Raw genomic sequence first — 12449 nt, forward strand, 5'->3', positions numbered from 1 at the left:
AGTAGGGGAAAATAGCATGGGGAAATAGTTTTTACTTTGTGTAATGACCCATCCACTCCCAGTCTTTATTCAAACCTAATTTAACCTTGTCCAGTTTGCAAATTAATTCCAGTTCTGCAGTTTCTTGTTGGAGTCTGGTTTTTCAAGGTTTTTTGTTAGAGAATTACAACTTTCAGGTCTGAAATTGAGTGACCAGGGAGGTTAAAGTGTTCTCCGATTGGTTTTTGAATGTTATAATTCTTGACGTCTGATCTGTGTCCATTTATTCTTTTGTGTAGAGATTGTCCGGTTTGGTCAATATACATGGCAGAGGGGCATTGCTGCCCCTCTCCTGCTGGTAATAGCTCACCTTACCTGATCACTCTTGTTACAGTGTGTATGGTAATGCCCATTGTTTCATGTTCTCTGTGTAAATAAAATCTCCCCATTGTATTTTCCACTGCATGCATCCAATGAAGTGAGCTTTAGCTCATGAAAGCTTATGCTGAAATAAATTTGTTAGTCTTTAAGGTGCCACAAGTTCTCCTTTTCTTTTTGCAGATACAGACTAACACGGCTGCTACTCTGAAACTTGTCATCTTGTTAGGTTATCTGGGAAGCTGCATTTTTCAGATATTTTGCTAGGAATGGTTTCAGGTTTTGAGTTTTTCAGTGTAGAAGGAAGAGCCTATTGGTTTTGATTTTTCATTTCAAAATAACTGTTTTAAAACTTTGATTCTTTACTGTGCTGTTCTAAGCTGAGTTCAACCTTGTCTGGGTGAGTTAAAACCTCGCTGAACTGATGAATGAACGCATCCTTCACTTAAGATAGCTGGAAGAGGTGGTTAACAGGCTACACCTAAACAAGGCCTAACAGAGTCTGTCCAGAAGTGGTACAATATCAGCGGTGTGTTCCATGGAATATTGGGGAGCAGAAATTCAATATTGGACCTGCTCCAGTCTGTAACAATTTGCCCTCTGTTGCGGAGTTCCTATTGTAACACAGATTTAGAAATTTCCTTCGGGTTGTTAGTTAATAATAGCCCATTATGGAGTTTCCTATTTTGTGCATAAAACTGAGCATCCTGTAGTATTAAACTCCAAATCTTTAGATAATGCCTTAATTGTAAACCCAGGAAACCTGGGCACGGTCTGATGTGGGTGATAACACCAATTTCTGTAAATTCCACATGGTCAAGAAGTCCTTGGAATGGTCAAGGGAGATCTATTCTTGTTTTCGGTTGGGTGGAATTAGAGTTAAAGGCAAAGCTCATTCCTGTTGGGTGCATATATCTGCGGCAATCTTCTATGGTTGCTTGTAGCTCCTGTGATTTAGGTAGGTGACATTTGCAGAGAAGGTAGATGACTCCTTCTTGCCATCTCTGTATAGCATTTATGGTCCCCAGAACAAATTACACCTGAAGGGGAGAATCTTCCCATATAGTGCAGGGTATCCCTGCTAAATGGATAATCACTGAGGGTGCAATTCACCCCTTTGCAAAGCCCCATGTACTACTCATGCCCTATTATAGTGGAGTGGAAGCACTGCTACAGTTAGGGTTGAGACTTGTTTGCTATTTAACAGCCAGTTTTATTAACTGCCCTAAAACCCACATGCTCATTTGGATGCTCTTGAAAACTGCTGTGGCTCAGGGGGGCCTGAGCTAGGCTCAGGGGTCCAGATCTGGGGTTGTTTGAGCACGAGATTCCAGAGATACAATCCTACTAATAGGTCAGGAGATCTCAAATGCTGCATAAATCTTGCACAGATGTGATTGCCACCCTCTCGCAGATTCTGCCACCGGTGTTATACTCTTGGGAAAGTTCTTAGCTTCTCCTGGGGATGCGAAAGTGGACTTCTGGCCATTGAAGAATATTTCTAGAATAGTTGGATATAACCAAGTGAATCTAGCAGAGTGAAGGCTCTACCTGATCTCTGAATTACACCCGCTGTGGTTGGGCATCAGTGGAGCTATCTGGAAATATAAACACTCAGTGACCACCCACCATGGGTGATCAGTGAGGATTAACCTGGGTCTTGTTGCCCTAAAAGCAAGAGAATTTTTCAAGGCTGCCCTGGATGCAGCAACTGCTCCCAGCCCCTACCTTCCCTGAGAGGTGGCGGAGGAGTCTGAGGGTAGCAACGTGTGGTGGTGGGGGGAGGGTAAGTGCTGCCCAGTCCCAGGGAAAGAAGTGCAGGGCTAGGGGGGAGTCAGGGAAATATGGCTTCTTGCACAAGGATGAACCAATCCCATAGTGGATTCACTGTGACGGGGTTGCTTATAAGAGTGACTGATACAAGTTTTTGCATAGAAACCCCATCATTAGAGGATCCTTTCTGGAATATTACCAACACTTTAAACGCTTAATTTCTTTGAAATATTTAATGATGGGAGATTACAGAACCCACTGCTCTGTCAGGATGCTGGTTACTGGTTTGCTGCCCATTAATTAACACGGATACGTTATTTCATGCTTACTTGCGACTTCTTGTCTGTTTTTATTTTAGTTCTGCAAAACATATTAATTTACTTGTATATAACGTGACACAGTCCCTTCTCTGCCTTGGTGGGTCCTGCTCTTATTGGTGGATTTGCTCGCCTCAGAGACTCATGGCAGTCCTCAGTTTGGCCACTTTTGCTTGTGGCTCAAACCTGCCGTTCACTCAGCTAACCTCATCACTGGCCAGCCTGGGGGAAAGAAAGAACAACAATCCCCGCAGTCTCTGCTGATCCACCATGTGGGTCAGGGAACAGCCCAGAGACCTTCCCCTCTGCTGGAACCCACAGTCCAGTATCTGGCTCCTCTTAGACATCTCGTTAAGCTTTTGGTTGCACTTTTCCCCTCACCTTTTTATTTATGCACTCCCTATCCGTGGCCCCACAAAGTCATGGGATCTCCTGGTCACCCTCCTCCTGGCCCTGGCTAAAGTGGCCATCTATAAAACCAGGGTGAGGAGGTTGGCCGATGGAGTATCCTGTTACTGTGGGGCCTTCCGCCCACCCACTTTCGGGATCCCAACAGGAACACTCTCCAGTAGCCATCTGGCCTGACCCTGTCACAATAATGACAGAGCATATTTCTTCTCTGCTGTTCCATACAATGTACAAGTCTCCTTTTTGTCTGAGCCCCCCCCCCCTCCTGTCATATTCTTCTGAATCCTGTTCAGGTAAATTCAGAAAGTAGGAGTTAATGTAAGCTCTTTAATGTGTATAGCTGTAACTCATCAACCTCAACAAGTAATAGAAGTTCTATATGTGAGTGTGACTCATACTGTATTGATTAGGTCAGTGGTTTTCAAATCACTTTACCATCTGCCCTTCTTTATCAAAGGAAATAAACTAGGAGGGGAGAGATGGTAATAAGGAATTGATGGCAGTTCCCTTCTCTCAGGGCGAGCCGCCAGGAAGAGGTGTGCGTTTTTGTGTGCAGTTAAATATTGACTCTTCAACCTGAAATCTCACAAGCACACTGGCAGATGCACAGAGGGGAGTTAAAAGTCAAATAACAGACTAAAAACAGAGATTTGGTGGGTTTTTTTTTTTAAAATCTTGTGATTCAGAGGGGCCAATCTCATTGTTTTGGGGATCTGATTCATGGTTTCTGATCTCTTGAGGTTGGCCATACTATGATTCTGTGCATGCTCAGTTTTATCCAGCTATTTTTAAAGCACAGAGGGATTCCAGGGACTGAAAGATGAGTGGGGTTGCTTTCCTTCAGTCCCTTCGGGTAGCCCAGTCACTCTGAGATTTTCACTTCCTCTTCAGTTCTCAAATTGATCATCCAGGTGGCTGCCAGCTCTGCTTCCTCTGCCATTTCTGCCTGTTGATTATCTCTCTGTGTTGATTCAGCTCACACGGTAGCAATCCATTTTTCCATTTTCTGGTACTTCTACTATCACAGAGCTCATCTTTTCTAATTTCTTGTCTGCTTGAGCTTCCAGTCTGGCAAATGGAGAGTCCAAAGTAGTTGTAAGGCTGGTAATTTCCACTACGGTTTTCATGGCTGGCTGAGATGTAGATGGTTCATTATTAGTATTTAGTTTTGTTGAGACAGCCCCTAGGCGCCCTAGTCGTGGACCAGGGCCCCATTGTGCAAGGTGCTGTAAAAACACAGGGCATAAAGGTTCTGATTCGAGTAGCTCACTATCTAAGTTCATCCTAAATGGCCCCATTATTTTAATGTGCTTTGTTTTTCCTTGTTTTGGAAGTTTCTGCCTGATGTTGCTTGTGTTTGTATAGAATGCTGGCAATAAAAAGCCCTATCCAGCCAAAGGGCAAATAGGACACTGTCATACCTAGAAAAGGGGGGTGGGAGAAGAGAAAATGCCACCTTAGAAACCACGGGACCCCAGAAAACTATCTGAATAGTCACCAATTACTGTAGATCAGTATCAGATATCACTTGAGTGATATCTTCAGTATCCCTGAGTAATTTGTGTGTCATTGACGTAAGAACATAAGAACGGCCATACTGGGTCAGACCAAAGGTCCATCTAGCCCAGTATCCTGTCTTCCAACAGTGGCCCCCTCCCCACAGGGGCCGCAGAGACGGGCCAGCAGCCAGCCACTTCCAGGAGCAGCAAGGGGCTATTGCAGGCAGGCAGGCGGCCTGCCTGAGCCCTGCTGCACGACCGGCTGGGAGCCACCTATGATAAGCACCTCCCAGCCAGAGCCTGCACCTCACACCCCCTCCTTCACCCCAAACCCCTGCCCCAAATCAGAATCTCCCTTCTGCACCCAAACTCCCTCCCAGACTCTGCACCCCAATCCCCTGCTCCAGCCCCTTCCTGCTCCAAACTCCCTCCCAGGAAAAAGACTTGTATACAGGAACCCCACAAAATCTAATAGCCCCGGGCCCACAGGAGAGTTAATTTGGCCCTGCCTGTCACCCATTCCCAGCTTCTGGCAAACAGAGGCTAGGGACACCATTCCTGCCCATCCTGGCTAATAGCCATTGATGGACCGATTCTCCATGAATTTATCTAGTTCTTTTTTGAACCTTGTTTTAGTCTTGGCCTTCACAACATCCTCTGGTAAGGAGTTCCACAGGTTGACAGTGCATTATGTGAAAAAATACTTCCTTTTGTTTGTTTTAAACCAGATACCTATTAATTGTGATATACACTTGGGCATCCCTGTACCATGATGTGCTGAGAGACGGATCCAGAGTGGGCACAGGAAAAGGAAATCAGTAATTGGTAAAGTGAATTAATAGTATAGGAATAAAAATGCCCAGCCAGAGCATTATCTGTCATGCCACGGTGTTGAAGCTTGGAGAATATTGGGTTAAGAATACTATTAAAATACTGTGAAAGCAGAATATTGTTCAAAAACTAACATCTGCTGAGAGGAGAAGACAAAAATCTCCTCAGGCTCCACACTCCACAAGGTATGTTCCCGTGTCCTCTCTGCCCAGGCTTCTCTGAGAGCAAGACACTGTGGGGGTGTGTGTCCCTCCATCCCTGTTTCCCATTGCTCTTGTCTCTATCTTGGAGGAAGGGGAGGGGAACTATGATATGACCAATATCACATCTTCTTAAACAGGAGGCAATAATTAAACAAAACAACTGTAGATGCAAACAGGCTTCAGCACAGCTTGAGTTCAAGCCTTGTCTCCTTCGTTTACCGGGGTCACACCCTATCTGGAACTCGGTACAACATGCGCAGACATCTAGTGGCTGAGTGATATACTGTGAATCGACATATCATTACAGATGGGAATGGAAGGAGCAAGACGCCAGGGTCCTGTCTTGAGTTCTGCCAGTGGGTGATTCTCTGGTTCTCCTCTCTGTTGCCTTTCAAAACGCAGATAGTGCTAGACAGAGCCAGGCATCTGTAGGTGGGAGGGCTGAGCCTCCTGCTGCTTATGCATCTCAGCAGTGAGGAAACGCTGAATCCAATTCCAAGGGTAGAAGAGTGGAACGAAGGCCGGCAAGCTGGTGTTGGCGCCAGGTGCAGGCAGCCCCAACACATAGCATGCTGTTGGATCTATACTACAGCTTGTGGAAACCTTAGAGACTAACAAATTTATTAGAGCATAAGCTTTCATGAGCTACAGCTCACTTCATCGGATGCATTTGGTGGAAAAAACAGAGGGGAGATTGATATACACACACAGAGAACATGAAACAATGGGTTTATCATACACACTGTAAGGAGAGTGATCACTTAAGATAAGCCATCACCAGCAGCGGGGGGGGGGGGGGAAAGGAGGAAAACCTTTCATGGTGACAAGCAAGGTAGGCTAATTCATTCATTCCAGATCCATAAACCTGGAAATCCTGGACGCCCCATCATCTCAGGCATTGGCACCCTGACAGCAGGATTGTCTGGCTATGTAGACTCCCTCCTCAGGCCCTACGTTACCAGCACTCCCAGCTATCTTCGAGACACCACTGACTTCCTGAGGAAACTACAGTCCATTGGTGATCTTCCTAAAAACCCCATCCTAGCCACTATGGATGTGGAAGCCTCTACACCAACATTCCACACAAAGATGGACTACAAGCCGTCAGGAACAGTATCCCCGATACTGTCACGGCTAACCTGGTGGCTGAACTTTGTGACTTTGTCCTCACCCATAACTATTTCACATTTGGGGAAAATGTATACCTTCAAATCAGCGGCACTGCGATGGGTACCCGCATGGCCCCACAGTATGCCAACATTTTTATGGCTGACTTAGAACAACGCTTCCTCAGCTCTCGTCCCCTAATGCCCCTACTCTACTTGCGCTACATTGATGACATCTTCATCATCTGGACCCATGGAAAAGAAGCTCTTGAGGAATTCCACCATGATTTCAACAATTTCCATCCCACCATCAACCTCAGCCTGGACCAGTCCACACAAGAGATCCACTTGCTGGACACTACGGTGCTAATAAGCGATGGTCACATAAACACCACCCTATACCGGAAACCTACTGACCGCTATTCCTACCTACATGCCTCTAGCTTTCATCCAGATCATACCACACGATCCATTGTCTGCAGCCAAGCTCTACGATATAACCGCATTTGCTCCAACCCCTCAAACAGAGACAAACACCTACAAGATCTCTATCATGCATTCCTACAACTACAATACCCACCTGCTGAAGTGAAGAAACAGATTGACAGAGCCAGAAGAGTACCCAGAAGTCACCTACTACAGGACAGGCCCAACAAAGAAAATAACAGAACGCCACTAGCCATCACCTTCAGCCCCCAACTAAAACCTCTCCAATGCATCATCAAGGATCTACAACCTATCCTGAAGGACGACCGATCACTCTCACAGATCTTGGGAGACAGGCCAGTCCTTGCTTACAGAGAGCCCCCCAACCTGAAGCAAATACTCACCAGCAACCACACACCACACAACAGAACCACCAACCCAGGAACCTATCCTTGCAACAAAGCCCGTTGCCAACTCTGTCCACATATCTATTCAGGGGACATCATCATAGAGGCCTAATCACATCAGCCACACTATCAGAGGCTCGTTCACCTGCGCATGTACCAATGTGATATATGCCATCATGTGCCAGCAATGCCCCTCTGCCATGTACATTGGCCAAACTGGACAGTCTCTACGTAAAAGAATGAATGGACACAAATCAGACGTCAAGAATTATAACATTCAAAAACCAGTTGGAGAACACTTCAATCTCTCTGGTCACTCGATTACAGACCTGAGGGTGGCTATACTTCAACAAAAAAGCTTCAAAAACAGACTCCAACGAGAGACTGCTGAATTGGAATTAATTTGCTAACTGGATACAATTAACTTAGTCTTGAATAGAGACTGGGAATGGATGAGTCATTACACAAAGTAAAACTATTTCCCCATGATATTTCTCCCCCCCACCCCACCCCCCACTGTTCCTCAGATGTTCTTGTTAACTGCTGGAAATGGCCTACCTTGCTTGTCACCATGAAAGGTTTTCCTCCTCCCCCTCCACCCCCCCCCCCCCCGCTGCTGGTGATGGCTTATCTTAAGTGATCACTCTCCTTACAGTGTGTATGATAAACCCATTGTTCATGTTCTCTGTGTGTGTATATCAATCTCCCCTCTGTTTTTTCCACCAAATGCATCCGATGAAGTGAGCTGTAGCTCACGAAAGCTTATGCTCTAATAAATTTGTTAGTCTCTAAGGTGCCACAAGTACTCCTTTTCTTTTTGCGAATACAGACTAACACGGCTGCTACTCTGAAACCTGCAGCTTGTGGAGAGCTGTTCAGGCTCTGGCCCAGGAGGAACCAGTCCAGATGTCACTAGGCAACGGAACCCACATAATCTGAAGCAGGGAGGGCCATGTGGGAGACCAGCTCTGGCATGTGAGCTAATGCCTGGCATGCAGAATCCTGTTCCCTGAGGGTCACCTGTGGGTCACCCAGGGGCAACAATCCCCTCCCCTTTCCTTACTCAATTTTCCCACCTCCTTAACTGCTGTTCTCCCCTCCGCCCTCTCCCACTGCTACACCTCATGCTGGCTCTAGTGAAGCCTTGGGTGGTCTGGGGGGCTGCCCCGTTCAGTTGATCCCTGCGGGCGGTTTTGGAGCATGGAGTCATTCCTCCCCAGACCAGGGGGCCATCAGCACACCCCTGGGCCTGGCCTTTAGCTGGCTGCCCACCCATCTGGCCTCCACCACTTAGGCAGATGATGGCGTGTTAGCTGCGGTCTATTTCGCTGTTTTATTTAGTTCTTGTTTGGGGCTTGCCCACTTTCCAGCCACCTTTGGGAAGACAGCTCTGAATCCTGACCTGCAGTAGCACCTCACACTCTTCCAGTCCTGAGCCTCTTATAGCTCTGCCAGTGCTCCTCAATCCCAGCCTGCCCCACTCCTGCTATGACACTCCAGGGCTCCCTGCATGGCACTAGTAATGCCCCTCAGTGCAGAGCTGAAGCCCTGCCCCTGTCCCCGGGTCCCTCTGTGTCTCAGTGCATCGCGATCCTCCCTCTGTTCCAATCTGGAGCCCCAGAATCTCTGCCAATGCACCTCAGTTCTGGTCTGTAGCACCATGGCTGCTCAGGCCCATCCCCATGGCTCTGCTAATGCCCCTCTGTGCCGCCTGGTACCATCCCCTGCTATTCCAATGAGTTCACTGCCTCAGCTGAGGCCTGAGACACCAATCTCCCAAAGGTCCTGTTCCTCTGCATTGGACTGATGCCTAGATCCAGACCCTTCGCTTGATCTGCTGGCAGTTGATTTTTGCACCGTGTATTTCCCGTGTGTTGTGCTTCCCTTTTCTTTCGTCTTCTATATTTTAATGGTGATCCCAGGCATGAAATATACCTGGAGAACACAGTGAAGACACAAGGGAGGTGGAATTAACATTAAAATTTATGTTCACTGCTTGTAGAGTTTGCCATGGTTTTATATATTATTTTAATCTATTTTCCATTAAAATGCATTTGGGGTGGAGGGAGGGAGGTTTAGGGGAAGCTTATCCATTAGGCTGGAATTGGAGGTCTCCCTGGATGAATGTAGAAATGACATTTTCAGGTATTTTACATAAATGAGACATTATTTTCATTTGTGAAACACTCTAGCACTGTTTCAATACACATTTGCTGGGGGACTATCTGCAAAAGTAGTTCTATACAAAAGACACCGGGACAGATTCTGATTAGGTTGGTATCAATCTGGAGGGGCTCAATAGGACAGCTACAAAGGACCTGATTCAGCAAAGCACCTAAGCAGGTACTTATCTTTAATCACATGCTTCAGTTCCAGGGAATTAAGCGTGTGCTTGAGTGTTTTTCCAAATAGACATGGGTATGCGTAAAGTTAAGCACAGGCTTAGGTGCTTTGCTGGATTGGGGCCTAGTTCTGGGGTAACTTAATTGGTCTTATCCTCAGCTGCAAACAAAGGTGAGCTTGGCACAGCTATGAGAGATGCTGTACTGGTCCCTGGTGTAACTTAGAGCAGCGTCAGGACTGCTCTAAATTATGCCCAACTGACCCAACGGCCCATTTCAGCAGGAAATGGCTGGAATAAAGAGGCAATACAGCTTCGCCTATCCTTTTGCCGCTGGTGGCTGGGACAAGGCTGGCATAGAATGGGCTATCTTGATGTTAAGCCAACTGGGGATTTGAGCGATCCTTCACAATATCCAGTAGATTTGTATTTTCCATTTATTTAACTTTGCTTTCCCTCCCTCCTTCCCTTTCTCGCTTTTAAAAAATCAATGTGTTTATTTCTTTATTTCCCAGTTAACAGCTCTGACAGGCAGCCTAGTCTCCTTATTACCTTATTTCTGCTCTACTCACAGAGATAGGCCTCTGTGATTTCTCAACACTGGCTAGAACATTTCCATTTGTCTTTTTTAAAGATACTATTATTTTCCAGAAGCTGATAAGAGGCTTGTGAAGTGAATTATCTGTTCCACTGTGACAGATTCTTTTGACTTTATTACTGTCATTCCGAGCTGCCTTCTTAAGCCGCAGAGCCAACCAGTGGCTCTCGCAGAAGCAGTTTGGGGCAGATGGGTCTGTCTCAGAGCAACTCCATTGCTTCACTAGTGTGATGAATTTCCAGATCCTAGCTGCAGTTGTGCTGGAATATTATGCTTAGAATATTATAGCCTAATATCAAGGCCTTGCAGGTCAGATTCCCTACAGAGGAGCAATCAGTGCTGTGGAGTCTGGTTCTATTCTTAGAGCAATTTGTGTATTTACAGGAAATACACCAGTCCTTGAACCGCGGTGGGCAAACAGCATGCAGTTGATCACTTGGTTCGGTAATCTCAGCCCAGATTTGAGTGGTATTATGACCCTGTGCACCAGTCAGAATGACATTCACTGTGTCACGATGGAGGGCAGTCAGGCCAAATTTGACCTGGTGCACATTGTCAGGGTGCCACATCCGATGAAGTGAGCTGTAGCTCACGAAAGCTTATGGTCTAATAAATGTGTTAGTCTCTAAGGTGCCACAAGTACTCCTTTTCTTTTTATAAAAGTTATGGTGTCTGTTAAAATTTTCAGCTTCTGCAACAATATTTTGTCCCACAATTTTCTTACAGTCTCAATAATCAGATAATAATCCTTCCCTACATCTAGCCCCATCTGTCTGAGGATCTCAAAGTCATGCAGGGATGCAGCATCCTAAGCCTCTGTAGGAAATTGCTTCAGAAGAAGGTGCAAACTCCCTGCAGGTGCAGATGATGTTGGACAATCTGCCCCCAAGTTAGGTGTCACCCTGGTCCCTGTTAATTAGAGATTGATCCTGAAGCACCAGCTTTAATAGCCCTGCCAGCATTTGTTGTCATAAATGCAGCAATGCAGGATTCCCACACACCATCCCCCACAAACACACCTCATCCCTGAGCTGGAGCGGTACAACAGGAGGAGTGAGAGGGGAGTTCAGCCTCTGTGACCCTTGGGCTTTCTGCTGCCTGTTGTGATGGAGTGAGCTGGTCTGAGAGCTACAAGCTCATCTCACCCTGTTGCTCAGATAGTGGATAGCTCAGTTTTTGCTCACTGATTATCTGCTTGGAATCAGACAGTGTAAAGCTTCCTGTCACCAAGACCTGGCCCACTGAGCTACCCATCTCCTCCTTACCCCACTGAAAAAAGGAGAATTTCCATGGTGCCTTCAGCTAGTTCCTAAACAACCCAAAGTGCCCTTGATGGGCTGAGGGTAGCAGCCGTGTTAGTCTGAACTCACAAAAAGAAAAGGAGTACTTGTGGCACCTTAGAGACTAACAAATTTATTTGAGCATAAGCTTTCGTGAGCTACAGCTCACTTCATCGGATGCATTTGGTGGAAAGTGAGCTGTAGCTCACAAAAGCTTATGCTCAAATAAATTTGTTAGTCTCTAAGGTGCCACAAGTACTCCTTTTCTTTTTGATGGGCTGAGTTGAGGAATTTTGCAGCTACAGCCAAACTCTGACCCTTGGAATCACCTGGTGCTTTTTATAATTCAGGCTCTTCTGCTTTTGGAAACCATTTCTTGCTTCCTCTCTTTCTTATGGTGAAGCTGAGCCAATTTTCTATGTAAGGGTAAAATTGGCAGTTGGAGGGAAAGTTAGCAAGGCCTAATGAACCACATGGCTGGGATGCTGCACATCAAGAGAATAGCTAACTAGACGGCTACAGACTGCTCTCTTCCCTGGGGAAGATCAAGGGCAATATAGGGGGAATAGCACCCCTGAAAGCCTGTTGCAAGAATAGTCCTGGAATCCAACTATGGTACTTATACAGCCTCTACTCCCTGTGATGGCTTTGACTCACCACTGCAGTGCCTCCTGCTGGCTGTCCTGGGGATTAGCTCTGTAATCTAGTGCGCCCTCCTCTGGTGGCATCTAGCCACCAGCACTTCTGCTCCAGGGACCCATGTCACTCCCAGAACAGCCTTCCAGCTGTGCCACACTCTATATTCCCTCCTTCCAGGGGACAGTATCACAGTCCCTCAGTTCAGCCACTTCCTCAGGGGCAAGTGGGGGTGATCTGGGCCCACCCACTAATCCCACTTGCTGT

The sequence above is a fragment of the Dermochelys coriacea genome, chromosome 15 (genome assembly GCF_009764565.3).
Source record: "Dermochelys coriacea isolate rDerCor1 chromosome 15, rDerCor1.pri.v4, whole genome shotgun sequence".
NCBI classification, from domain to species: Eukaryota; Metazoa; Chordata; order Testudines; family Dermochelyidae; genus Dermochelys; species Dermochelys coriacea.